This window comes from Mustela erminea, chromosome 1 (genome assembly GCF_009829155.1).
Source record: "Mustela erminea isolate mMusErm1 chromosome 1, mMusErm1.Pri, whole genome shotgun sequence".
Classification (NCBI taxonomy): Eukaryota; Metazoa; Chordata; class Mammalia; order Carnivora; family Mustelidae; genus Mustela; species Mustela erminea.
In genome coordinates, this window is record NC_045614.1 from 144,603,928 (window position 1) to 144,631,819 (window position 27,892).

General features: G+C 41.9%; 1 long non-coding RNA gene across 1 annotated transcript in view; it reads left to right on the forward strand.

The window, feature by feature from the left end:
• Positions 1-27,892, forward strand: part of LOC116592452 — a 65,973-nt gene that overhangs the window by 17,089 nt on the left and 20,992 nt on the right. Inside the window, exon 3 of the long non-coding RNA XR_004286489.1 lies at positions 3,606-3,678. This is a non-coding gene — a long non-coding RNA (uncharacterized LOC116592452). The remainder of the gene's footprint in view (positions 1-3,605; positions 3,679-27,892) is intronic.

The window sequence follows — 27,892 nt, forward strand, 5'->3', positions numbered from 1 at the left end:
CACACATGCACACACTTCTCTCACGCATACCCTCACTCACTCTGACACACACGCGAACTTCAACCCTGCAGACTTTGCTTCCTCTCCCCCAGCTGTATTCATGGATAACTGACATATTAAACTGTAAAATACTTGGTATGGGTATACATTGTGAAGCATTCCATCTAGTTAATGAACACATTCATCACCTTACATATTTACATATGCTTATCTTTATATGAAAATAATTTAAGTTCTACTCTCAGCAAATTTTTTTTTAAAGACTTATTTATCTGACACAGGGAACACAAGCAGGGGGAGAGGGAGAAACAGGCCATCCCTGCCACTGAGCCAGGAGCCCAAAACTCCATCCCAGGACCCCGAAATCATGACCTGAGCTGAAGGCAGATGCTTAATTAACCAACTGAGCTGCCCAGGTGCCCCTACTCTCAGCAAATTTGAATTAAACAACACAGTTCAGGTGTGTTCTTTTGATGCCTCTTGGAAACCCTCATAGAAGAACATGAGAAATCATGAAAGGGTCATGATTCTCAGAAATCCTAAGAAGAGCCCTCACATTCATTAGGAGACCCAAACTGCTCTCTGGGAATGTCTTTAGAGTTAGAAGACAGCATCTTGACGGACTCCTGACAACGTGCGGAATTGTTCAGCTACCTTGGGGGAGGCGGTTAGGGTGGAACTGCTCTCCCAGGGTCAAAGCCTCTCTGGAAGTTGCTGGCAGCTCAGCGGTATGCAGTGACCCTCTAGAGCCACAAGAGGGAGCCAGTGGTGTAGGGAGTTGGGCTTAAAAGAGCCACCCGCAGCAGTAATGAACCCCCAGAGGCTGGACTGAACCCACAAAAGGAATCTGGACAGAAAGCCAAAGTGAGAGAAGGGGGAGGCCTAGTGGGGAGCAGAACAGAGAGAACATGAGGGAAAACAACTGTAGAATTAAACAGAGGGGGAGCGTGTCAAAATTTAATCATGTTTTATGTGAAGAATAAATCGTTGGGGGACTTTCATCTTTTACTTTGCACTATTCTGTTTTTTTTTTGTCTAAAGAAGCATACATTATTTTCTAAATTGACAGCATATAAAGAAACATATTTAAAATAAATGGGAAACAGAACAAGCAGTGAGAAAAATGTTGGAAAAATCCCAAAGTTGCTCTGGAGTTCTAGGAAACATCAATGTCATTCTTGGATTTTTTGTTTTGTTATGAGGCACTGCCCCTCCACTTCCACATCTGTACTCATCTCCATGGTCTCTTTTTCCTTCTTTCATTCTTTTATGAATTCTAATTGCCTTCTGAACACACTACCTTTAGCCTGAAATTAATAGAAATAAATTAATACCAGATAGTGTCAGTGTTTTGCAGTGATTCTTTTTTTTTTTTTTTTTAAGATTTTATTTATTTGACAGAGATCACAAGTAGAGAAGCAGGCAGAGAGAGAGAGAGAGAACAAAGGAAGCAGGCTCCCTGATAAGCAGAGAGCCCGATGTGGGGCTCAATCCCAGGACCCTGGGATCATGACCTGAGCAGAAGGCAGAGGCTTTAACCCACTGAGCCACCCAGGCACCCCAATTGCAGTGACTCTTAACTGAAGCTGTTACCATTTCCACTTTTTTACGAAGATAAAACTCAAAGTGTTTGATGCCATTCAATTGTTAGGAATTCATTAGAAACAATAGTAAAGCTATTTCAGTTGCCTCTTGGAAGCATCTATTTAGAGAATCTGTTTTGCATATCCTAAGAGGCATAGCCATAAAGCAGTGACAATGATTTTTAATTAAACATCTTAGACCTTTTTTATCTAATTGACACTCTTCCTGCAAACTGCAGGAACCAATATGATTATTGCAGGCATCAAAGCATTTGGCTTAGGAAATTACCCTTGGAGTCCATTTAGGGAAAATTTTTTAAAAATTGACTTGTGTCATGGCTCTTTGGGACTCCAAATATTATTAGCCATCTTACAAAGTGTTTTATGCAAGTGAATTTAGCCTCTGGTGACCCAAAACTTTTCTGGAAATTAATCCACCTCCAAAGGATAAAGACTCACCACCTCCATTAGGGGCTACCATTCCACGACGAGGAGGGAGGAATAAACAGAATCCAGCCTTGGTGTTGGGGTTATAGCTCTGTGATGTGAGAGGAGGTTGTCTTTGTGGCATGCTCTCTTAGCCTCTCCCTGGTTCTTACACAGCTGAGAGAAGGCTGGGGTTGGAGAGCAGCCTCTGCTCCCCTTCCACTCCTCTGAAGGTGGGTCTGAGCTGGTGTGGGCCCAGAAGTGGGCTCCTACTGTCCCAGTGCTTCCCAACCATCTTTATATCACAAATGCATAAAGAGGGCCACTTTTCGTATAAAAAAAACTAGAACTAAAGAGGATCTGGAGGCATCATATTATATTACATAAGTATTGAATGTGTATGAAACTTTCAAATAAAATCGTTTAACACTTTTAATGAGAAGCTTGAGTTTGCTTTCATCAACAGAATTTTTAAATTAGATTTTGATGCCTAAAATGTCTCCTTACAACAATTCCTCAAGATGTTTTAATCATAACCTCTTCAGAGTTTTGACAGTCACCATCAAGGATTTTGTTTGCTATAGAAGGCGATAAAATTTCTAAGACCAGCTTTACAGCCGTCCAAAAATTACAACATGGGAAATTCTAACAAAAGAGACCCCACTGTTCTTCCTCTTCTTTCGTTGGGAAAGAGAATGTTGGCATTTCCAGTAGATTATGAATTCAATGGAAGGTTTTTAGAGCAAATATTTCATTTGCAGAGGACATATGTCATTAGGGGGCTTCCCTTGCTGCAAATGGCCCAAAGTATTCCAGGGATATAAAGACAGATACTAGGTACCTATGAAGCCTAGAAGCTGGGACTTTTTGTCTCCTTATTCTCCTCCGTTGGCCACCTCTTGGGCTTCATTCTTGTTTCTTGGCTCCCTCATCTGTACAGGCACTGCTGCTCTCTGCCAGGGTGTAGATGCCTAGGGGGAAGATGCCTCCTTCACTTGCCTTCAGCTCCACTGTGCGTGGCAACCAACACTGAAATCGCCAGTGATGCCCCAGCCTCTCAAGCGTGGAGGCCTAAGAAAATCGGGGTTTAGGACACTCTAGTAACCCATCCAGAGCCCCCCACTACAAACCACTGTGGGGGAATTCTCTTCTACATTGAATTCGAGGAATCTTGAGCTCTGGTACCAATCTGGCCTCTGATACCGACAGAGCCATGACCTCTCCCTGCTGGTTTAGCAGAAGGAAATCTCAGGTCATGGCTCTGTCAGTATCAGAGTGCCCTCAACTGACTTTGCACCTGGGGCCAAGCTCTGTAGGAGCTTACCAGGGTTAGCCACAGTCACAGAAAGAAGTTCTGGAATTTCTGTCTTTGGGTATCTGTTACTTCTGAGGTGTGACCAGCAACTTCTTGGCTATTCAAAGTGGAGTATCTGAGAATTGTTCCCGATGTGGTTGGAACAATTGTCATTAGAGTAAATGTACAGTCACTCAAGGTGACTATTTTGAAAGGAGTGACACTCATTTGGATATTAAACTGCTCACGTTAGAATAACTTACCTCTTCCTATCCTTATACATAGTCCTCTTTCATCCATAGGTCAAGAATTCTGCATTTCTGAAGTACTGTTCTAATGCTTCCTCCGTGAGTGAGTCGGCATGAAATCAGCTTGGTAAGTGGGCCTCTTCTAATATTAATCAGCTGTTGCTTTGTATCTCTCATATATTTGTAGCCCTCCCTAAATAACAAATTACCCCACAATTTAGTAGCTAAGATAGCAAACAATTACTACCTCATGTTTTCTTTGTGTCAGAAATCAAGCCGGGGAGCGGGGGTGGCCTATCTGTGTGCCTCTGGCTTTAGAATTTCCTCTAAAATTTTAGGTTTTGCAAATTCCAGTTAAGTTCATTGGAGCTTAAGTTTTCCTTTTCTTTCTTTTTCCATCCTGCTATGCTGGGGCCCTAAACATTTTTTTTTTTTTTTTTTTTGACAGAGAAAGATCACAAGCAGGCAGGGAGAGAGAGAGAGGGAAGCAGGCTCCCCACCGAGCGGAGAGCCCAATGCGGGACTGGATCCCAGGACCCTGAGATCATGACCTGAGCAGAAGACAGCAGCTTAACCCACTGAGCCACCCAGGTGCCCCGGCCCTAAACATTTTTAAGTCAGCCCAAGTGGTAATTCACATTGACTATGGCTATGGGGAGAGTTGCCACAAAAATTATACCTGCCTCCAGAGGTGATTTGGAGGCTTCCATAAGATAAATGTACGTGAAAAACTCCCTTTCATGGCATGCAGTGGTTCCTCAGTTCTAGGAGACCCAGGGCCTCCTTCTCATAACAGATATCTGGGAGTCCCCCCTAGTACCTACCTGGCTAGGTACACACATTGTTTAATCCCCTCCCTTAGAATGTGGGCAGGCCGAGGGGGTGATGGGATGGAATGTCCCTCCCATGATTAGGTTACACTAATCCATTGACTGTGAGTTAATAAAGGAGATTATCTCAAGTGAACCTGATCTTTAAAAGACAGTGAAATATTACATTCTCTCAAACTACCACACTGTTGGAGGGTCTGTGGAAGGAAGCACCTGGCAAGAACTTGCAGAAAGTGCTAGACTCTAAGGGCAGTCCCGGCCCATGGCTTGCAAGGAAAACCAGGACCTCAGCCCTCCAACCACGGGGAGTTTAATTTTACCAACAACCAAGTGAACCTGGAGCAGATCTTGTCCTAGTTGACCCTCCAGATGAGGACACAACTAGCAAACACCTCCCTCAGTTTCAGCTTTGTGAGGGGTCCTGACAGAGGACCTCTGGACCCTTGCCCACAGAAACTGGAGAGAATAAATGTGTTTTTAAACCACTAAATCTGTGGTAATTTATAATACCACACTGGAAAAGTAATACTCACCTTCTCCATCTTGAAATAAAATTCATAGATAATGTAGTCTGCTTATAAAACATAATAAATTTCAGTATAGTGTCTTAACTCTATTATAAGAAGTACAAGGAAGGTTTTCTAAAAGGAGAATAATACATGTATTTCAACAGGTGAGTGCCCAGTCCTAATCACTGAAGAAGACATATGAAAGAGCCAGATATTTGCACCCTGTGTATAGAACCACAGAGAAAGTCACAGGTACAAATCAGACTGACCACATTTTTCCAAAACAGTGAACAATCGCTGGTAGAATTTTGTACAAAACAGAGTACAATCTTCTGTCCATTTGTACACTAGTGGCAGTTCCCCAAAATGTCAGTGTATATTAAAACTTCACAAAAAGTACCTTGTAATTCAGGTTAGGTTTTTTACACATATAACTTATGAACACGTCTCTTATTTACCCAACCGTCCAGCGGGACATTTATAATTTATTCGGGATACAGAAAAATTCTTGTATGAGGGACACCTGGGTGGCTCAGTTAAGCATCTGCCTTCGGCTCAGGTCACGATCCCAGGGTTCTGGGATTGAGTCCTGCATTGGGCTTATCGGGCACCCAGCTCACTGGGGAGCCTGCTGTTCCTTCTGCTTGTGCGGTCTCTGTCTCTCTCTGACAAATAAAATCTTTTTTAAAAAAATTATTGTTCAAGGTGAGAGCCCATGCTCTACAGGTTGGGAACCCCCTTCCCAAGTCATGGTGAAATCATAAACTCCCCCATAAATTTCCAAAATGAGCCCCAGGGGAGGGCGCTGCTAGGGCATCAGTGTAACATTCAAGTGCTGTTACTGCTTTGTGGTGCTCATGTCCCATGTCCTGTTGGACTGGCCTTTGGGGTTGTCACCCTGAAGAAAGGGATGCTGTTAAACATTTCAAATGCTTCTGGTACAGGGGATTTGTTTGTTTGTTTGGCAAGATGACAATATTGAAATTAAAAATACAAAAACCTTCCAGTGGTGATGACCAAGAATAAAACCACTGCAGAGTACCCTCCCCAACCCCTGCCTTGCTCTGTGCACAGCTTCCCAGCAGAGAAGCATGTGGAGGCCAAGCTGTGAGACCCAGCAGGGTGTGCCAGCGTTCTGGAAGCACAGGAAGCAAATGGAGCCACTTGCCCACGACTGCAAATGTTGTTGGTGACAAGGTCACTCCGGCTAGTTAACAAGATGCCTGGCTTGGTTTACAGGGAACGCTGATGCCCATTTCTGTTGCCCCAAAGGGTGCCGTGAGGCGGTGTAGCATGCTTCCCAGCCAAAAAGTAAAAGGTACCCCAAAAGAGCACCATCACCTGGGAACTCTGACTGCCCCACTTGCCACAGGCAGGCTGGGGGGCCTTCCCCACCCCACCAGACAAGCCTGAACGTGCAGAAGGAAGGTCCTTGGGTCCAGTCTGGACCCCGGAAAACAGCACCAGTCAGATCCTTCTGTGAGAGACTCGGAAGGAGAAATGTTCACAAATCACAGGCTTCCAGCCTCAGAGCCCAGCTCCCCAACCCAGCCACAGTGGGGAGGCTTTCCTCCTGGGACTCCCAGCTGCCCAGGGCCTTGGCAGCAAGACTGAGAATAGAAAAGCTCTCCAGCAAGCACGCAGGCTCCCTCAGCGCCTCACAGCCTCAGAATCATGAGTTGGTTTTTAACGAGGTGTTACTGCTTTTCCAGTACCACCAGAGAGAATCCACTGTCGGGATGTGCTCTCGCCACGAGTGCGGAGAGCCTCTGTTGTCCTGTGCATCTAGATGCTGGCTTTTATTGTGAGTGCCTGCCTTCCCCCGAGAATCTGGGGATGAATGCTATGTCCGCCCTCGGTTCTGGCGTGGACTTGTTTTGGAAAGTAAGCAATATATGTGAGTCCTGTGCTGGTTCCCATTCACCATGAGTCCTCTCCTTTCTTGGATTTCCAGAACTGTTTCTTCTGTAGTCTACCTACAAGGGAACATTTCTGCTTCAAGCCAGGAGTGAGAAGGGCCCTATTTTGCAAAATTCCCTGGTTCAATGAAGACCGATCTCATCACATCTTTTTGCTCAGACAGCAAAAAAGAGCACCTTGCTGACACCCCATCATTGCTGAGCAACAATCTTTTCCCTAGCAGATGGGGAGAGCAAATGGCTCTCCATTCCATTCAGCCCCACTGAGGAAAGAGCTACTTTCTAAATGTGGACCTTGAAAAAGGAATCCGGAGTAAGACAGGAAGTTTCAGCTTTAGGACCAGTACCATGGTCCAGAAATGCTTGATTCTTTCCTCTCTTCTTAGAGTCACACCTTACGCCCAGGGCCATATGGTCCTCAGTTACAAAGCATACATTTCTTACATTTCAGCATCTTTAAAACTAGACGTGCCTTGTATATCTCTTACCATTATGACATTGGGCTTTTTATCTCTTAGTAACTTAAATAATGGTATGTCTTATAATTAATAGTTATATTTATGAGATAAAAACACATTGGCAAAGCAGCTCCAGCAAAGAGAGAACGTTTCCTAAAATTCAGAGCAGTGGGAAATGCCTTGTGAAGAAATCTTAAGTTGTACCTTTTGATGGGGTTATCAGATTACAAATGGCATAAAAATAGTAAAATATTTCCAGAGCGTCAAGGATGGTGTCTTAGCTCGGCTGCTGTAACACAGTACTATACACGGGGTGACTTAAATAATAGACATTTATTTGTCATAGTTCTGGAGGCTGTGAAGTCCAGGATCAAGGTACTGGCAGATTTGGTTCTTGGTGAGGGCCCTCTTCCTGGCCAACACCTTATTCATATCCTCACAGAGCAGGGTGGTGAGGGAAGGGGTGGCAGAGTGCAAGACTCTCTGGTCTCTTCTTATAAAGGCATTAATCCTTGCATGAGGACCCCACCCTCAAGAGCTCATCTAAACCTATTTACTTCCCATACTAGCATGTTCCAGCTGCTATAACAAAAATGCCATAAACTGAGTGGCTTATAGACAACAGAAATTTCTCACAGTTCTAGATGCTGGAAGGCCAAGATCACGGTGCCAGCATGGTCAGGTTGTGGTGAAGGCCCTTTCTTGGGCTACAGATGGCCCACTTCTTATGTCCTCACAGGGTGGAAGGAGCAAGGAGCACCGTCAGACCTCTTCTATAAGGACACAGATCCCATTTATGAGGGCTCTGCCCTTGTCACCTAATGCCTCCCAAAGGTTCTACCCCCTAACACTATTACCTGGGGGGTTAGGATTTCAACATATGAAGTTGGAGGACACAGACATTCAGACCATAGCACCTTCCAAAGGCTTCATCTCCAAATATCATCAAATTGGGGGTTAGGACTTCAACTTATGAATGGAGGCATGGGGTGGGGGGGTTACAATGTAGTATATAGCAGATATCATCCCCAGTGAGGTGTGACCATTTGGATGACAGTTTTCCTAAGTCATTTCTGTTTGAACATCATAGCACATACAATGTAGTGATTAATTTCTGTGTCCAACTCGTTATTTTTGATGTGCCACAAAACACCCAACCTTGGCCCTTTTCTGGTCAATGATTTTCTACCAATAATTTTAACAATAGTAACATAGAGTTGTTTACCTAGTTATTTATAGTTTATTCAAAGCAAAGAGGACAACTTATATCCTTTGGGGAAAAACAGTTCCCACTGAATGAAATCAGCAACATGGAATTTTTAAAAATGAAGGATTCATTTGGGTCCAAAGAATAATGGCCTGTGTATAAGATGAGGATGAAGGTGATCAGACCATTCCTTATAGAGGAAGGTTATTCAACATAAGGCTTGATATGAAGCAGGAGTGTAACAGTCATGAAAATGAGTAGCAAAGAATTGCATTCTAGAATGTGTTCTGACCTTAAAATATAATGGTTCTACTGGACTCTGGACAGATTCATATAAAGCAAAGCTTCTCAACCTCAACACTACTGACACTTTGGACTAGGTAATGTTTTGTTGTGGGGCCTGTCCTGTGTGTTGAAGGATATTTAGGAGGATATGTAGCACACATACACACACACTACATATCTGTCTATATAGAAAGAGGGGGGTGGGGATGAACACGCAAATATGGCAATATGCTAACAATTGTTAAAAACTAGGTGGAGTGAGGGCACCCGGATGGCATAGGTCATGGTCCCAGGATGGTGGGATGGAGCCCTGATCAAGCTCTCTGCTCAGAGGGAGCCTGCTTCCCCCTGCCCCTGCCTGCCTCTCTGCCTACTTGTGATTTCTGTGTCAAATAAATAAATACATAATTCTTTAAAAAAAACAAAAAACTAAGTGGAGTGTGTATAGTTGTTTTGTCCCATTTTCCTTTTCCATATGTGCGAAAATGTTGAGAGAATAAATGGTTTGGGAGAAAAATTGGTCTCATGGTTCAATTGGAGACCAGGTCATTTTGTTATTTATTTTTAGAGCCAAAAAAGGTTGACCTTTTCTCCAAGTAGATCCCAAATAACTTTATTTACTTCTTCACCCTCTTCTCATTTCTGGAGGTACTTGGAGTTAACCATTGAGAGTACAAACTGTCCATAATAATGTAACCTGAAAGGTTTTTTTAAATAACCTCTTTGGGGACTGGTGTGTAGTTAACACAAACTGTGCCTCACGCAAGGGGGCATCATTCACACAGGCGCCTTCATGAGGAGCCCGGCCCTGGAGCTGTGTGGGTAGGATGACCAGTTTATGCCGGTTTGCCCTGGGTGGTTCCAGTTGGCACCCAGAACCCCTCCTTAGTGGTTGGTCACTCTGTGTGCAGTGCAGAAGGCCTGGCGGTGTTTTACAATGTTGGACCACGAGGAGCAGGGCAGTGTGAATTCTTGACAATTCTTAGTGGGCAGTAAGATGTTCTGTTAGTAGATGGTTCTGGCTCCATGCGTGAGCCCACTAGGCCACACCTCTGCTAGTCAACAGGTACCATCCACCCACAAAGTCTAGTTCAAAGAGGAGGCGTCAATGTCAGGGACACTCTTTAGAAACTCTGACCTAGACTGAAGGCTTTGAAATAGGCAGAACAAAAGGCCAACATCACCAGCCCAACATGTGAAACTTATTTTTGACATGGTTGCCTTTCCATGTTATTTCCCCTCTTAGGGTTTATGAACCATGTCCTTCTTCCCTATCCTCTGCTTTCTCTACTCTTTGTAATCATGTAATTACTGCTTTGAGAAGATTGAGGTCTGGAGAAATTAAGCAATTTGCCCAAGGTCCCAGACCTAGAAAGGGGAGACACAGGACTTGAGACCAGGGTCCCCTGAATCCAAAGATCCTCCTCCTAATCGCTTCATTCCTGCTATAGACCGTGTCCCCCTAAAATTCATATGTTGAAATTGTAATCCACAATACGATGGTGCTGAGAAGTGGGGCCTTTGAGAGGTACTTAGACCTGGGGTTGGAGCCCTCATCGAGAGAATTCATGCCCTTATTTAAGAGGCCCCCCCAGAGCTAGCTTGCTCTCTCTCCTCCATGTGTGGATACAGCAAGAAGTAGACTGTCTGCAACCCCAAACCGGGCTCTCACCAGAACCCAACTGTGCTGGCACCCTGATCTCAGACTTTCAATCCCCCAGAATCATAAGAAATAAATTTCTGTTGTTTATAAGCCATCCAGTGTATGGTAATTTGTTGTGGCAACCCGAACAGACTAAGACAATTCCTTTCCAGCTCATCACATATTCATGAGCAGTGAATTCACCTCACTGGTTCTGCCTTCTCAGGGGGAGTTTGTTTTTACAGGAATTTGTAAACACAGAAACCCCCGCAGGACCCGCAGGGACCCCGAGAAAGGAGAGCGCACGGGTAGTGGTGGCATTTCTGACAGCACAGAGTCATGGAATGTTCTGTGCCTATCAGATGGGCATCCCACCCACGACTGGGGGCTCACAGTCTCCTAATCCTTAGTGTGGAGGAGCGGTTGAGAGCCTCGCTTTGGAAAGGATGCACCAGGGTTCGATAACCTGGTTCTGCCCCACAACCTGTGACATTGGACAAGACATTTAAACGTTTCTCAGCCATGATATCCTCATCTGTAATATGGGGATAATAATAGCCTTAGCCCCTACCTCATAGAGTTACTGTGAATTTAAACCAGTTCACGTGAAGTACTGAAAGCAGTGCCTGGCCCATTGTGAGTGAATCTTAAGAAAAACACTCTTAAAAGATGCCTACAATATTGAGGGAAATTCATGTGTTCCATTTCTCCCAACACACTTAATGTACCTCGGTGGAGCCAAGTCACACATGATTCACACTGAGAATAGAGTCATATTTTCAATATATAAATATTTAAAAATCAGCTTTTTAAAATTAAGTCTTCAAGTTTTTTGAAGGAATGTAAGGGTAATCAAATACAATCCTTTATGAGCTTTCTAGGACCCCCTTGTCTCTTTGTTTTAATAAACCTCAGTCTCCCCCAGCCTCTCAGCTAGCTCACCCACACCCTCTTCCTGATCCCCAGCCCAGCAGCTCTCTAGGACACTGCTTTTGACAAGTCCTTTCCACCTCCTCTGCCCACCCCTCGCCCACTTTCCTCCCCCCATTACCCTTCCCCATGGTTCTCCCCACTCCTCAGTTTTGCTCAACTCCATCCTTCAATGTCCATCCTCTGATTTCACAGCACAAAAGTCCTGGAATTACATATATTTCTGGGAAACACACTGAAGTAGGTGGGGGTGAAATAATGTGACGTTTGAGATCTGTTTTAAAATACTTCAGAAAAGAAAAAAAAAATGCAATAAATGCAACAAAATCTTGACAATTGTTAAATCTGGGTGATGGGAATATGTGTGTTTTTGGTTTTAATTATGCTTTCTTTTGTGGACGTTAGAAATCTTTCACAGTTAAACAAATAGTAAGTCTTAGATCAATGTGGCAGAAAGACCTGCCACAAAATGGAGGGAGAGAGGGGAGGAAGTGGAAGGGAAGCTGTTCAGTCAGGCCTCGGGGGGGTGGGCAAGACCCAGGAACTGCAGCTATTAGGAACCCAGGCCACCACTCTGGGGGGTGTGGGGTCTCCTTCTGGGGCTACATGGTTTCTAGTCTTTCTTCATTCAGCATAAGTACCTCCTACTTTTTTTCCCCCCTCTGGCACTTTGTATCCCTATGCACAAGGCAGAACATGGCCACTCCTTAGGTCCCAAGTTCTCAAACCCTTGGCTCAAGGCAACTGGTAGAGGCTGCAGGACTTTCCCTAAATTCTGACTTCCCAGTTGCCAGGAAAGAGAATCTGAGTATCTTCCTTTGGTCAGAGATTACTCTCAGCCCAATTATCTGTGGTACAAATGCATTCACTAGGTGCCCGTGTGTGTGAGTCTGTTGGGGTAAGGGTAGTAGTTCTCAAAGGAGCACTCCCAGCCACAATGGGGGCTTTCTCTTGTAAGTAACCCCAATACTGTAAAGTGAATTTCAGTTTATAAAAATGATCAGTTCCAATTTTTTTTTTTTAATTCTGAAATATAAAACCGAGGCCTTGCCAGATCCCGAAATGCCATCTGAATCACCACCTCAAAGGAAGGGTAGGTTGGAGCCTCTATCATTCATAAGTGCTTTCTATATCGTTCTGAGTCTTTCCAAAAATCTGTCATTTATGTCTGAGCTGGGTGGGGATGCCCAGCTCCCCAGAATATCCTGTGCTCGGGCCTGCCAAATAAATAAGGGTTTACTGTCTTCCCTGGAGTCTGGAATGGTTTTGGTCAAATAGGCTCCACATTTCCATGAGTTTTAAGATGCTGAATATCAGCCAGCTCCACCCCACCAAGTGTAATTGTTGACAGCTGTGTCTTGAAAAGACTTTCTTTTGTTGCTCATCCTGCTGAGTGAGCCGAATTGCTTCATTAACATTTAGGCCATGTTACACGTTCAAGTGCCTGTGAGGTATTTGGATTTCAGATGAGCTTCATTTTTTTTTTTTGTTTTTTTTTTTAATTCTTGTTCCAAACATGACAAGCCTCCATTTTTTTGTAATGAGTTTTTGTGTATATGGGTGCCGCTGAAAGCGAATTTGCATCTTTGTGCATTTGTCATGCAAAGATGTACAGAAATGATTGGTATGGGTTGACCCAGTTATTAAGGCCTTTTATATTTTGTGAAGAGCAAATTTCAAACCATTTCCCAGAGTAGCTGAGGAGGCTGGTGCTTCATTGCCTGAGAAGACAGGGTCAGTTTCAAAGGGTGCTCAGTGGGGGAGGGGAGTCGCTCCCCGACTAAAAGAAATCACAGGCTTCCCTAAGCCATCCTGATAAACGTTTAAATGAATTTAAGCAGAAACAAGTGAACTTGCTCTGAAAGTTCAGCTTCCATCACCTACCTTTCTGAAAAGACTTGTGCTCTAAGCCATTTCTCTCTAGGAATTCAGGACCTGTAACAACAGGCAGCTTCTTCCCTGCTTGAGGCTCCAGGACAAAAAGAATCCTTGGGAAATATGCTCACTGCTTCTCTACTACCCATTTTCTTTGCTAACTCTGGTTATGATGAGGGCGATGATGTGCTGTGCTAAAACCTTCTCAGACTCCCTTGATGGCTGGAGGTACCCCCTGTGATCCAAATGTTGCCAAAGAAATGCACAGGAAAGTCACTGAATGAAACCTCCATAAAAGCTTTGGGGAAGAAGCAGATTTGCCTGGCAGTCTCCTAGGCCTTTGTCCTCTCATTGCTCTGCCCTTACCTCTTTTTACTGTCTTCAGTGCTGCTGCAGTGGTTGGAGAGATTGTAGTCATCCTGGACGAAGCAGGAAGGTAGAGCCCAGCCCACAAGGGTAGCCTGGAGAAGTTGTCCCATTCCAGGACACCTGGCTCTGGACTTCTGTTATCTCTTCAAGCCATTAAACAGGGTTTTCTCTTATTTGCAGCCAAACATATTCTTTATTAAGACCCTCCATGAGGGCACAGAAAGGGGTTTTGGTGGGAGCCTATTCTGGTTATCTATTACTGCATGACAGACCAGTCCAAAACTTAGAGCTTAAACCAGCAATTATTCCAATTACTCTCTTTCCTGGCTTTGTGAGTCAGGAATTCAGGCAGTGTCGGCTGAGCAATTATTCTGATCCATATGGCATCAACTGTGGTCACTGGGTGGTACTCAGCTGGCGGCTGGTCTAGTCTAGAGGCTCCAAGACAGCTCCACCCACTTGTCTGGTGCCTTGGCAGGGAGCCCCTGAAGCAGGGCTCAGTGGGGTCTCTTAACTGCAGCACATACACATGGCTTTTCCACCACAACAGCTCAGACATCCCATGGTGGCTCAGGGCCCCTGGAGAGAAAGAGCTCAAACAGAAGTTTCTAGTTTCTCAAAACTGGCCCTGGAAATGGGCCCTGTTTCACTTTCACCGTATTATATTGGTCAAAGCAGTTACAGAGCTTATCTAGATTCTTGAGCAAGGGGACTTAGACCTACCACCCCACTGGAGTATTATCTAAGAATTTGTGGCCATCTTTCATCCTCCATGGTTGCAATGAACTATAAGATTGCCTGAACGTGATCTACAGGCCTAGAATAGATAGACACAGCGGTGGGAGTAGGCCTAATACTCCCTGTGATTTCTGTAGGGAATACAGATTGTCCACGAGGTGTCAGGAACTAGTCTAGGCTCTGGAATGTAATAAACACCACCAACAAAGTCCCCTTCTGTTGAGTTTGAGGTTCTTATTGGACACATAAGAGGAGATAGAAGACATATTTGAAAATACACAATAACTGCGATGGTTAATTTTATGTGTCAGCTCGAATAGGCTAAGGGATACTAGATAGCTGATAGAACATTATTTCTGTGTATGCCTGTGAGGGTGTTTCTGGAAGAAATTTGCATTTGAATTAGTAGACTGAGTAAAGATCACCCTCATCAATGAGCCTGGGCATTATCCCATCTGTTGAGGGCCTGAACAGAACAAAAAGGACGGAGGAAGGACAAATCTCTCTGCTTGAGCTGAGACATCCATCTTCTTCTGCCTTCTGCCATCTTCTTCTTTTGTACCTCGGTGTTCTGATTTGGGGTCCTTTAGATATGGACTGTGACTTATACCATTGGTTATCCTGGTTCTTAGGACTTCGGATTTGGGCTGGAAGGACACCACCAGCTTTCTTGAGGCTCCAGCTTGCAGACCATAGATCATTGGTCTCCTTAGTCTCCATAATCATGTGAGCCAACCCTCACACTAAACCTCTTTCTACCTGGTTATGTCCTTATTGGCTCTGTTTCTCTGGAGAGCCCTGATTCATATAGTGATCTAAAGTGGCTGCTATGGTAGTATAAAGAGCCTGGCCCACAGATGAGGTGTCCTGGGTTTTCATCTTCAGCTCAGTGCTAAGGATCTATGTGACCCTGAGAAAGGCCAGCAACACCTCCAGGCTGTAGTTACATCATCAGGAAAACTATGGGAGTGGATTTTATAATCTCTGAGGTCTCTCTCCCATTATAAAGTTTTATGGGTCTAAGCAATCACTAATTAGGATTATGAGAAGAGCTGGAGTCATGATTTCTTCCTTTAATTCTTAAAAATAACGTGCTTTTCTGTTGTCAAATTCCACTGAACTTTTCTTCCAGAGACTTAGTTCATTCATAGAGCAGACCTCAGAGAGAACTTGGGGTAAAGGCAATATTTTTATGAAAATTAAATCTTCCCAGATAATTTGATTTCTCTGGCTTTCCCTGAGAACTTGTTGTTTCCAAACGTACCCTGCTGTTCTCCTTTTAAGGTTGTAATAGAAAATGTTTCCATTGTCATTGGAACATGACAGGTGATTCAGGACGGCCAAATATTCCAGAATTCATTGGGTTCTGAACCACAGGGGAATCGAAGAAGTCTTAATAAGAAAGCACCTCACAGGGAGTCACTTAGGGTTCAGTTACAACAAGTGGACCCTTCATGACTGCAAGATGAGTGCCTAGAAGTGTAACATTGAACTTGGCGGTGGGAGAACAACCATAATTACTTCTTTCGGCGAATTTATTCATTTCCACCTCAAAGATTTGCAGTCATAATGTGTAATTTAATCCCATAAAAATTGAGGTAGATCTTGTGAACACACTGAACACTTCACTGACTCAGAGAACTACGGCAAGTCTTGGGGATGTGAGACTGTCCAAGCAAAGCCAGAGCTGGAGAGTAGTTCAAGCAGTAAAATCTGAGTTCATTCAGGACTCTTGGAATAGGAGAAAAGCAACCTTATTGTGGAACGGGGCTCAATTCTGAGTATAGCATGGGCAAGCGGGAATTTATTGCCAAGGAACATAGCAGGAGTGAGTGGGTGGACAGTTACTTAGAGGAAGCACTGGGGGGTCAAGGGGGGTCCGGCTAAACTGACCTAACAGGATTCTTGCTGCAGACAGGCCAAGGTGACCAGACATCACCCAGAGAATGTGGAGGCTGAGGAACCTGAGTAGAGGTCCAGAGTGATCAGATGTGGAGCATGGGGGATCCTTGGCACACTGACTTAGCAGGGTTCTTGCTGAAAGTGGATTTTGTAAGTAAGTGTGCCATTGGGCCTAAGAAAAGCTTCAGGAGCCTGGCTTAAGTTTGGTCAAGCAAAGAATCATTGTCAAGAGGTAGAAAAACCTGGGTTTCTTTCTGAGGGACAAAAATGTATATAATTTTGGCTTTGACTTCCTGAGGTTTTCCGGGTAAATCTGTTAATTATTTTATGATTATGTTATGGATATGTTATTTGGGTTTCTGGAAGAGAAAAAAACAGATCTACAGTGTATGCTTTCTACTATATTAGTACAGAGCACTATTATGTAAGATTTATAATTTGGGGAAATAAACCTATGACCTCCCTGTAACTCTATCCTTGGGATCCCTCCCAGGAGACAGCCTTATATGGTTAAGACTGCTTCATACAGAGGCCTTTGTGATTCATCAGTAACTAGTCTTCTTTGGATTGGCTCAAGAAAGATGCAACGTGTGCAAAATGACACTTTATAGTGAATAGTGTAATTCGAAGAATCATTACTACTAATAATAACATAATAATCGAACATTTACCAATGACTAACATGCCAACAGTGTGCCACACACTGTGCTAGAAGCTTCTCCACATCATCTCTAATCCTCATAGTAGTCCTGGAAGGTGTTACTGTCTCCTCTGAAAAGGCTGAGGTTCAGGGATGTTGAGTCTTTGTACTGGTGAGTAGTGGGGCTGAAATTCTAAGCTAGTCTGTTGCAAAAGTCTGAGTTTTGGAAGTCTGAGTTTTCTTTACTTTTGTCTGTATCCAATTATCCCTTTGTAGATGCTGCAAATATTGATAGAACACCACAGAACCATAGAACAATTACGAACAAACAATTTGCATTTTGCTCACTTGGTAACAAAAGACAAGACAATGAGGCAGCAATTAACATTGCTGAAACAGGATATTTTCCCTTTAAGATTTATTTGGTAAATACCCATTGTCAAGTAATTCTGGATTCTACTGAGCTCTCTCTCACCTCTCTCATGCAATTCAGAGGTTCATGGAAACCACAACAAAGACTAGCTCTGGCTAGTGGGTAAGAAGTAAAAATGCTCATAATTTTATCAAGTGCTGGCTCTCTGGATCATTTTTATTTTTGAATTTACAGTCTCCTCCACTCACCTTGTCTTTTGAGGGAATTCTTCTCTCCTAAATCTCTTCACTCTTCTTTTTTGCCTCCAAGGTTTCCCCTCCTGCCCATTCATTTGCAAACACCTCTCTTTAAAACGGGCTTGCTGCCCTGACTCCTGTTAATCTAAGGTCATTTAAAAAAATAAACGCCTTGAGAAAGGCATCTCTTTCAGTAATGACTGCACAGAATACTTTCCGGCCCTGGCCCATATTTTTGATTTTTTTCACCTTCTTCCTCTGCTAGGTGACTTTGTATATATTTCAAGTCTGGGTCCTTGCCATTAAGTCGTGGAGAATAGATAGTAGAAAAATAAATCACCCCAACTGGCTACTTCTTGGCATCTTCTGTAAAGATTTTGAAGAAAGGAGAGCAAGACCAGTGGCAAAAATGTAGTATGTTAAAAGTTTTCTCATATTGAAGTAATTATAAATTCATAGGAAGTTGTAGACGTAGTAGAGACAGATCCTATGTACCCTTCTCCCAGCATTCCCCAGTGATAGTGACAACAGCTAACAAGGATAGCACAGTATCAGAACAAGGAAACTGATATTGGTACAATTCACAGACCTTCTACAGATTTCACCAATTTTATACACATTATTTGTGTGTGTGTGTGTGTGTGTGTGCATGTGTGCACATTCTATGCAATTTTATCACATGTGTATGTAAGGGCCTATTTAGCCAGAGAGGCCCCACCTCGGTTGAACAGCCATTTTGTTGTTTATGCAGTAAAACTTAAATTGACCCTGGCCCCCGCCAGGGGAACTTATTTAAAAGCAAGTCGGAGAAACCAGTCCCAGGTTTTGGGCTTTGTAACAAAGCCCAAACACAAGGGTGGGTCAGGTCAGGTGGAGATAGCAGCCCAATGCAGGGATGAGTTGGGTCAGGTGGAGACATCCAATCAGTAGAGCGCGCGCATACTATCTCCCTAGCTACCAAGGAGTGTGCCCCCCCGCCCCCGGCCCCTGCCTTTTGGGCACCAATTCAAATGTCTAGTTCAAATGTCTATTATAGGGTAAATTGTAATTCAGTTGGTCACTTATGTGTGACCTAGCATGACTGTGCAGCTTTCTCTGTGTGTTACAATCTCATTCGCCACCTGTGTTTGGCCAGGCCCAACCACATGGTTGCTCTATAAAAGTTAGTCTGTGAGGCAGGGAGGGGTCGCACTCTCTCTAAGAGATGTGGCCCCGGCCATTCGGTTTGATTCTCGATGCTTGGCGCAAAATAAAGCTTTGCTTCACCTTCGCTTTGTATCAGTCTCGCTCCTTTAATCACGGACCCATTATTGGGGGACCCAACAGTGTACATTCATGTACCCACTGCCATAGTCAATAACTACTTCATCACCACAAAAATTCCTCATTCACGGTCATACCCAGTCTCCTCTCCCCTGATCTTTTAATGCTTGGCAACCATCTATCTGTTCACCATCTCCATAAATTTTCTCATTTTGAAATGTTGCATAAGTGGACTATTTTTTTTTTAGATTTTGTTTATTTATTTGACAGACAAAAATCACAGGTAAGCCAAGAGGCAGGCAGAGGGAGAGAGGAGGAATCAGGCTCCCCCGCTGAGCAGAGAGCCTGATGTGGGGCTCAATCCCAGGACCCCAGGATCATGACCTGAGCTGAAGGCAGAGGCTTTAACCCACTAAGCCACCCAGGCACCCTGCATAAGTGGGCTATTGAGATGGGATTTTTTTTACTCAGGACAATTCCACTGAAATCCCTTTTGGTGAAATGTCTGTTCTTGTCTTTTGACCATTTTCTAATGGGATTACTTGCTTTTTGTTTTGTTTTACTGTTGAGTTTTTAAATATATATGTATTCCAGATATATCTTCTGTCAGATATGTGGTTTGCAAATATTTTCTCCCAATCTATATCCAGTCCATTCATTTTCCTAGCAGAGTCACAGAGCAGAGCAAAATTCATAATTTCCATGAAGTTGTGTTGACCAGTTTTTTTCTTTGATGGATCGTACTTTTGGTATCATGTCTAAAACCTCTTGATCTAAAGATCAAGATCTAAAGATCCTAAAGATGTTTTGTTTTCTTCTAAATGTTTCATGGTTTTGTATTTAAATCTATGATCTATTTTGAGATAATTTTTATAGACAGTATGAGGGTTTAGGTTAAAGTTCATTAGTTTTGCTTACGCATGTTCAACTGTTCTAGCATCATTTATTGAAAAGTATATCTTTCCTCCTTTGAAATGCTTTTGGAAGTCAGTTGGCCATACTTGTGTACAGGCTCTATTTCTGAGTTATCTTTTCTTTTCCACTGGTCTATGTCCATATTGCTTTGGCCATTCCACACTGTCCTAGTAGTTACAGCTATATATTAAGTCTAAACATCAAGTAGGGGGATTTAGTAAATTTTATTCTTCTTTTTCAAAATTATTTGCTATTCTGGTTCCTTTGCTTCTCCATATAAAATTTAGAGTAACTATTCCCATATCTGCAAAAATTCTTGTTGGATTTTGATAGGAATGGGACTAAAACTGTAGCTCAATTTGGAGAGAACTGCTGTCTTTATCATGTTGAGTCTTTCGATCTGTGAACATGGTATATCCTTCTATTTTTTTAAGGTCTTTAATTTCTTTCATAAATATTTTTTATTTCAGCATATGAGTCCAGCACATGGTTTATTAGAGTTATGCCTAATTATTTTACTCTGTTTTCAGTGGTTACAATTTGTTTTTAATTTTAATTTCCATATAATCATTGACATATATAGATATACAGTTGATTTTTGCATGTGGATTTTGTATTCCACTAACTTGCTCAACTCACTTATTAGTTGTAGAAGTTTTGTTGATCCCAAAATATAGATTTTATTTAATCTAAATTTAAATTGTGCGTACCTCCACTTTTATTTTCATTATTATTAATATAGATTTAAATCCAGAGAGTACACTAGATAGGAACATGGTCCGTAGTGTTACCAGGTATAAAATATTCCTTCAGAAATTTTATTAGCATGTAGATAGAGAATCCTAAATTCTCAGTGGACATAATAAAGATTTTCTCTGTACTATAATGTATTTCTTAAATCTGAAGCATAACCCTCAAAATATATAGACTTCAAGCCAATTCTCCTTATTTTCTCGGTTATTTTTTTTTCATCTATGTGCATTAGCTATACATATAAAAAAAGCATGAAAATCCACTTTTATTTCAATAAAATATTAGTGTTCTATATGAAATTATTGATAAAAACTATTTTCTCATTAGAATGATAAATACTGTACATGTGGATTAGTCAGTGGTTGGGAAAAATAAGACTATACAGTTATCATAAATAGATTTTCTTTAAACACACCTTAGCTAAGTGCTTTCTAAATAAGAGAAAAATACCCTGAACATTTTGCTCTAACATATGAATTGAGTAAGATTAGGGTGAATAATGGAAAGTAGTCTATTCAGATCTACCTATAGATCCTGAGACCTTAAAACCCAGGGCCGGACAATGTCAGTCTAGTTAAACCAGAACTGGTCTTCTGGCATCCTACTCTGTCTGATTGTGGTAATACCTAAGTGGACCAAACATCATATTTGTGGTGAGGAAAAAGTTAATAATGTTTCTATTTAATATGCTATGCCTAAGGCAAATTATTTATTTTAGGGCATTTCTTCAAACGTACATTTTCTATTGACATTCTTGTTTTTGTACTTAAATGAAGTTTTAGTATTTCTTTTTCTAAGCTTCTCTCCCCTTAAAATTAGTTAAATCGATTAATTTTTTTTAAGATTTTATTTATTTATTTGACAGAAATCACAAGTAGGCAGAGAGGCAGACAGAGTGGGGGGGGGGGGGCTGAGCAGAAAGCCCAATGTGGGGCTCAATTCCAGGACCCTGAATCATGACCTGAGCTGAAGGCAGAGGCTTTAACCCACCGAGCCACCCAGGCAACCCAAACTGATTAATTTTTAAAACCAAAAATTTCAAACTCTAAATTTCCAACATCTGGAAATGGGGAGCTAGATAAATGAGACAAACCCATTCACTGAGAAAAATGAGTAAAAAATGGAAAAAATTATATATAAGTAGATATGTCTAAAAACATGAGAGAGTGTAGTAGGTCAAGAGTGGGAAGAAAATGAAAACCCATAAAGGTGATGCTTATGCCTTGAAATTTTTGTTGATTTAGAAGAGGCTGTTGAAATGCCAAGAGGCCAATCAGTACTCTTGTTAGTTTTAGAGTCAGAGAGATAAAAGAGTAAAATGATCTGTCAAGGTAGGGCTTTGGTGAGTCCCATTTTGGTCTGGGACCCCGAGCTATCCCCTGGAACTAAAGAGCGAACCTAGAAAAAAGTCTCTCACAGTCCTCTTACAGACCTCACACAAGTAATCCAACAATGCTAGGGACTCCAGATGCTTGGCAAAGGCAAGTCAAATGCACTCTGGAGAAATATAGTATCACCTTGGCTTCGAAATAATTTCAAGAAAAAAATTTTCTAATATAATGCCTGGCACACAAAGATAACTGAGCACACAAGAAGATAAAACAACACAAACTATAATCAGTAGAAATAGCGACTTCTGGTAGAAAATGATGTATGGAAACTGCAGATATTGGAGTTATCAGAAACAAGTATTAAAATAACTGCAGTATACATTCAAGAAGACAAAAGACAAAACGGATTATCTGGTGAAGGAACTGAAAACTTTGATAGCCAATTTAAAAAAAAAAAACAGAAATTCTAGAACTGAAAAAAAGAAACAGTGAAATTAAAAATGCAATGGATGGGGGTAGCTGGGTGGTTTGGTGGGTTAAGCCTTCAGCTCAGGTCATGGTCTCAGGGTCCTGGGATGGAGCCTCACATGAGGCTCTTTGCTCAACAGGGAGTCTACTTCACCCTCTCTCTCTGCCTGCCTCTCTGCTTACTTGTGATCTCTCTCTGTCAAATAAATAAATAAAATCTTTAAAAAAAAATGCAATGGATGGGCTTAATAGTTCATTATTCACAGCTGAAGAAAAATTAGTGAACTGGAAATAGTTTAGAAGCAAATATGCAGAATGAAGCAAAGAGGTATGAAAGAATGTAGTAAAGATAAAAGAACGCAGGGGCACCTGGGTGGCTCAGTGGGTTAAAGCCTCTGCCTTCAGTTCAGTCATGATCTCAGGGTCTTGGGATCGAGCCAGGCATCGGGCTCTCTACTTGGCAGGGAGCCTGTTTCCTTTCCTCTCTCTCTGCCTGCCTCTCTGCCTACTTGAGATCTCTGGCTGTCAAAAAAATAAATAAAATCTTAAAAAGAAAAAAAGATAAAAGAACACAGATCTTATTTAGAGTTGGAGAGGAAGAAAAAAGTTGGACAAGAGAAATTTTTGAAAGGAAAATGGCTGAGAATTTCCAAAATTGATGGAGGATGTCAATCCACAGAATCAAGAATCCAAATTAATCCCAAGTAGGATAAATACATAAAAATACATTAATATACATCTGGCCAAAAGAGAGAGGGAGAATCTTACTTAGAAAGATTGCTGAGAACACTCAGTCAATCTGAATGAAGTCAAGGAAAGGGACTATATGTGAAAAATTAATACAGAGTAACAGAGATAAAATCCAAATATATCTGTCAAATATAGTAACTATAAATAGAATAAATCTTTGAATTAAAAAACAAAGATTATTAAATTGCTTTCAAATATAATGGGACTACCCATTTCCAGTCCAGCTTGTAAGGCGCTTGGAAATCATTGCTCTATTCCAAAACAAGTAAAAAACTGAACAAATTGAAAAATCAACTCCTCTTAGATTTGTCAAGAGAATTGAGGTAGGAGGGCAAACCACTGCCCCCTAAATTAGACAGGCAAATACAGAGAATCACAATTTACTGAAGCAGAAACCCATGAGCAGAAACCTTCCTGAGAATGATTAGTGGGGCAGGAAAATCTTAACTGTAATTGATAAGGTGCTAGAGACCCAGTGTGAATACGTCTTAGAGTTAAAAGCCCAGTCCTAGGGGCCCTCCACATTTTTGTGAGTTTTATGTCAAAACACAGCAAGCTTCAAGGCAAGGAAAGTTATCAGTGATAAAGAGGGTCATTATGTAATGAAAAAAGGAGGGGGTGTCTGGGTGGTTCAGTGGGTTAAATTCTTTGCCTTTGGCTCAGGTCATGAGCTCAGAGCCACCCAAGCGACCAATAAATAAAATCTTAAAAAAAAAAAAAAAAACTCAAAATGGATTACGGACATGAATATAAAATGTAAAACAATAAAACTTCTAGAAGATAACGTGGGAGAAATCTGCATGATCTTGGGTTTGATAATGATTTTTTAGATATAATACTAAAGTCATGATTCATAAATGACTTAGGTTTAATTAAAATTAAAAATTGTTGCCCTGCCAAAGGTCCTATCCAAAAAAAAATGAGAAGACAAGTCATAGATGGGGATAAAAAATATTTGAAAAAGGGCTACAAAAGACATATCTAATAAAGGGCTGTTATCTAAAATGTACCAAGAACTCTTAAAACTCAACAATAAGAAAATGAACAGTCGTTTTAAAAATGGGTAAAAGACCTGAGAAGATACCTTACCAAAAAAGAGATACAGATGGAAAAAAGTATATGAAAAGATGCTCAACATCATATGTCATTAGGGAATTGCAAATTAGAAAAAGAATGAAATGCCACCAGACACCTACCGATTTGAATGGCTGACATCTGGAACACTGACAACACTGAATGCCGTCAAGGATGTGGAGCAACAGGAACCCTGATTCATTGCTGGTGGAAATGCAAAATGGCACAGCCACTTTGGAAAACAATTTGGCAGTTTCTTACAAAACTAAACATACTCTTATTATAGAATCTAGCAATCACACTCCTTGTTATTTACCCAAAGGAACTGAAAACTTATGTCTACACAAAAACCTGCACAGGGATGTTTATAGCAGCTTTATTCAAAATTGTCAAAACTTAGAAGAAACCAAAATGTCCTTCAGCCAAGCCATGGAAAGATAAATAGAGGAGTTTTAAATGTATATTACTAAGTGAAGGAAGCCCATCTGAAAAAGTTGTATGATTCCGACTATCTGGCATTCTGGAAAAAGAAAAACTATGGCTATAGTAAAAGCACCAATGGTTGTTGGGGGTTAGGGTGGAGAGAGGGATGAACAGGTGGAGCGCAAGTATTTTTAGGGCACTGAAGCTACTCTGTGTGATATTATAGTGCTGGATACAGATACATGTCATTATATATTTGTCAAAATCCATGCAATTTACAACAGCAAAAGTGAACATTAATGTACATTATGGACTTTGGGTTGTGATGATTTGTTGTGTGTTCATTGGTTGTAACAAAGGTGATGCTTTAGTAAGTCGTGTTAATAATGGGGAAGATATGTCCATGCAGGGGTAGAGCATATATGAGAACCCTGTTTACTGCTCAATTTTGCTGTGAAGCTAAAACTACTCTAACAAAGTCTATTTAAAAAATTTAAAAAGCCTAAAAAATCGAACACCTAGAAATAAGTCCAATAAAAGAAGTCCAAGATGCTTATATGGAAAGTTACAAAGTATTATTGAGAACAACTAAATAAGACCTATATAAATAGCCATGTTTATTGACTGCATACTTGATATTATAAAGATGTCAAGTCTCTTCCAATAGCCTACAGATTTAATGCAACCCTGGGATTATAAATTTCATTCAGAAGGTACGAAGGTTTAAGAATGGCCAAGACGGGGCGCCTGGGTGGCTCAGTGGGTTAAAGCCTCTGCTTTCGGCTCAGGTCATGGTCTCAGGGTCCTGGGATCAAGCCCCGCATCGGGCTTTCTGCTCAGCAGGGAGCCTGCTTCCTCCTCTCTCTCTCTCTGCCTGCCTCTTTGCCTACTTGTGATCTGTCTGTCAAATAAATAAATAAAATCTAAAAAAAAAAAAAAAAAAAAAGAATGGCCAAGACGTGGGATGCTGGGTGGCTCAGTCTGTTAAGTGACTGCCTTTGGCTCAGGTCATGATCCTAGGGTCCTAGGATCAAGTCCTGCATTGGGCTCCTCACTCAGTGGGGAGCCTGCTTCTCCCTCTGACTGCTCTACCTGCTGTTCCCCCTGCTTGTGCTCTCTTTCTCCGTTAAATAAATAAATAAAATCTTAAAAAAAAAAAAATGAATGGCCAAGACACTTGAAGAACAAGGTGAGACGACTAGCTCTCTAGGATATAAAGACATATTATAAACTTACAGCAACTGGGACAGTGGAACAGAATAGAACATTTCAAAACACAGAAACTGACACCTGATTTAAGATCAGAGTGGTACTGCGGAACAGTGGGAAGAGGACAGTCTTTCCAATAAACAGATCTAGAATTGGAAATCCACATGGAAGAAAATTTAAAAACATGAGTGCTACCTTCTACCAACAAAATTTCATTTTCAGGAGAGTGCAGACTTCAATACAGGAAACAAAACTTTAATAAAGTTTTGAAAGATAATATAGGACAATGTCTTCTTGTCCTCAAGATAGGGAAATGGTTTTAAAATAGGACACAGAAAATACAAGCCATAAAAGAAAGGACTTATATTAAAAAAGAAAGGATTTATACATTGAATTCCATTTGAGTGTTCATCCGGGGATGCCAGGAAAAGAAAATGAAGAAAGAAGGCATGAGACATGTGCTGATAAAGACCTCTTAACTGGCATATGTAATGAACAAATACTTTAAGAATTAAGAAAAAGATCATGGGAAAATGGCCAATAGGTAATTCATAAAGGAGGAAATCTAAATAGCCAAGAAACTAATGGAAGGTGCTTGACTTGACTACTAACTAGGAAAATGCAAATTAAAACACCACAAAGTATCAGGACCATAGCCATCAGGATGACAAAAATGAATATGGCTGACAAAACCAAGTTTTGGAGACAACAAGGACTAAAAGGAACCCTCATAGAGTGTCAGTGAGCATAAATCATCATATCCCTTTTAGGAAAACAGTCTGCCATTATTCAGTAAGGCTGAAGCTATGTGAACCCCATGACCCATCAAGTGCAAAAATGTGTGCAAAAGCTCCAAAAAAAGTCACCAATGTGCAGGACCCAGTGTATATGTCTCCCCACGGTCCTCTGGATGTTGTCAAGGGCCCAGGCCCTGATTTTATAACAATAAATGAACCTGTGTGTGGGGCTGGGGTCTGCCATTCCAGGAGGAGATATTTTATGCGTTGTCACGGACGAGCAAGAGCTTAAGACCACTGAGTCTGCCTTCCCAGACAAAGGTGAACCCCACTTCTACTTTGTGCTAAACTCCCCCAGCAGTTCCAGCTTTTTAGATCATCTTTCTTGATACCGGACAAGGTGTGTTTGTTCACCTGATAAATGACGTTCAGGGTGCATTGGGTCTTGTTCTGTGACAACACTAGATGGAGCTCCTTCTTTTCGTTCCCTCTCAGCTGGTGCGGGCGGGCGGGAGCCAGCTTGGGTTCAGCAGTTTCTCCGAACCCAGAGCTAGGGGGCCCCTGGCACCTCAGGCTTTACCAGGATGTCAGCTTCCGCCAACATAGACATCTTTACTCTGGGGGAGGGTGGAGTGCATCTTCCCTCAGGACAGCTAAGGAGCTTAAGCGGTCTGCCAGGCATCTTTATTCTTCTGCCTCTAGACCAGGGTGAGATCAAATCATTTCAAATACCATGGATCACTCCTTTTTCCTTTGGGACCTTCTTCAGCGGCAACCTTGATTTCATCCTTTTGAATAGCAAGTCTCTCTCCATAGCAGACAAAAAAGGGTTCAATGCAAGTTTATTGTCCATTGAAAAAGAACATTACATCAGTATGGCGAGGAGGGAAAGAATTAGCAGTAGAAACGAGTAGCTACATGTACTGGGGTGGCTCTGCTCCTGGGAGACTAGACTTCCACCCTCCAAGGTGTTTGCAAATTCCTTATGGAAGTCTCAGCTTCCATATGGCCTCTGCAGGACCACCACCCATTCTCAAGTAGGTCCTCCATTCACATCACCTCCCCTCAATTTGTTTTCTCTTTTAGTTATTTGTTCAGTTATGTATTGTCCACCATTCCACTAGACTGTGAGTTCCCAGAGACCTTCTCTGTTTGGCTCAAGCCATTGTCCTTAGGTCCTAGAGTAGTGCCCAGCACATATTGGTGCTCAATGACTGTGGCATGGATGTTCATGGATGTTCATGGATTCCAGGCTCCACCCAGATCAGCTCTGTACATAGCTCTTTGCCCAACCTGCACAATGACGTCCTTATTTCACTGTTTGTCAGATTGTAGAATTCTAGCCCTTCCTAGTGTGCTCCTGGAAAACCTCCCACAGAAGGTAGAAAGCCTTCAGTGATAATGGAAGAAACAAAGACTTATGTGGAAGTGACCAGATAGTTTAACACTGAACACGCATGTTTCACGGATGTGGCAGATTCATCTTCCTCCCCATCACATCCCTA